At 36.8% G+C, this 1,842-nt stretch overlaps 1 long non-coding RNA gene across 1 annotated transcript; it reads right to left on the minus strand.

The window, feature by feature from the left end:
* Window positions 1-583: 583 nt before the first annotated feature.
* Window positions 584-1,518, minus strand: LOC115380148 (uncharacterized). Its single transcript, XR_003930301.1, has 3 exons — window positions 1,401-1,518; window positions 878-1,098; window positions 584-717 (listed from the first exon to the last, which is right to left on the minus strand). It is a non-coding gene; the product is annotated as an uncharacterized LOC115380148 (long non-coding RNA).
* Window positions 1,519-1,842: the final 324 nt, after the last annotated feature.

A 1,842-nucleotide genomic window follows, 5' to 3' on the forward strand; every position in this document is an offset into this window, starting at 1 on the left:
TAACTCCAAAAGAAGAAAATTTGCTCTATTTAGCTTGAAGTGGAAACAACTCCAACATCATTTTTACTTTGTACAGAGTAAATGACAACTAAATTGGAGGAATTACAACTCTACATGGACTAACAGACCCCTCAATATGGAGTTGTATTATACTCAATATAGAAAATATTTCAATCAATATAGAGTAATATTTCACTCAATATAGAATTAGATTTCTATCAAAATAGTTAGATTTCACTCAGTATAGACTTATATTTTAATCAATATAGTTAGCTTCCACTCAATATAGAATACAAATTTACTCAATATAGAAATAAACTCTATATTATATTTAATATCTATATCTATCTATCTATCTATCTATCTATCTATCTATCTATCTATCTATCTATCTATATATACATATATTAAAAAAAAAAGGTCACATAAGAAATCAGTATTAAACAATGCACTTTTATTTTTTTGGAAACATGTGCAACACATTTTTTTTTAATCACCAATAAAACATAAAATACTGTTCCATAACAAAAAATGGCCTCTGTAAAGTGTAACGTGACACAGTGACCGCAGCATTTGTTCACCCTTTTAATTACACAATGAAACAAATAATACAGTATTGCATTGTTCAAAGACTTTCTGCCTGTAGAAAGTAGGCCACTTCTCCAGGAACTCTGCTGAGATGTCACCACCAAACATCAGACTGAAATCCTGATCAATCTGCAGACAAGGAATACAGACAACAACAAGGCAGACTTGAAATATTTTTCATACATTGTTAAATAGGTGCACACTATAACCAGTGATGTGATGTAAAATGGTTAAGTCATTTTTAATTTTCAGCTTGACCTTAAGGCAAGGCAGTTGAAGAGCCACATACCATTCCTGCGATGTCAAGGAATCTGGGAAAGGTGGTGAATATTTCAGAGGACTTAATTGGATCATGAACCATTGCTTGGCGATAGGTGAAGGTCTGTTTCATCTTCTTGATGATTGCTTCATCCGTTGTATGCTTCATCAGTGCAATGGCCTCACAACACTGGGCTTCTGTTAGCTGGTTTTCCTCACAGAAGGGGATTCTGTCACAAGCATTTGGACCACCTGTAACAGTGTTGAAACCAAACATACTGCTTCAATTTCCATTTCCATTGATTATGCATTTACCATAAGGATCCATCTTCACAGTTGCTAGGTAAATAGCAGACTAGGTAGAAAGTAGGACAGAAGAAAAAAGAACATGAGAGAGAGTGGGCATCCACATGATTGGCTACTGCAGAGTGATGCTGGGTTTAGTTTCTCAAAACATTGAGCCAGTTTCACCCTCTATATCAGAGGGCCACTATGTTTTTTGCTGAACCCTCCTGCGATGCTCAACATTTACAAACACAATGAAAATCACATACCCGTCATTAGCTGAGCGGTTCTGTTCTTCTTTTGTCCCTCTGATGCTTCTTTTTGAAGTGCTTTCACTCTCCATGCCAGAAACCCACTCCCATCTACTGGATTGTAATATTGCTCCTAAACTTAAATAAAAAAAAAAAAAGTGTCATTTGGTTTGAAGGAGCAGGAGTAAATATGTTATAATTTTTTTGCCATGGAGGGCCAAGAGGCTGCAGGTTTTCATTCCAACCGAAAACTCCACCAGGTGATTTCACTGATTAGTCCCGCCTCTCTGTTTGGAGGAGGTGATCAGTGAAATCACCTGGTGGAGTTTTTGGTTGGAATTAAAACCTGCAGCCTCTTGGCCCTCCATGGCACCAGTTTGACACCCCTGCGGTAGATAGTTTTATCACCACTTATAACAGCCTACTCAGGGACTACTGGTGAAAATTAGCTTCTGGCTAA

This window comes from Myripristis murdjan, chromosome 21, assembly GCF_902150065.1.
Source record: "Myripristis murdjan chromosome 21, fMyrMur1.1, whole genome shotgun sequence".
In the NCBI taxonomy this organism is placed as follows: Eukaryota; Metazoa; Chordata; class Actinopteri; order Holocentriformes; family Holocentridae; genus Myripristis; species Myripristis murdjan.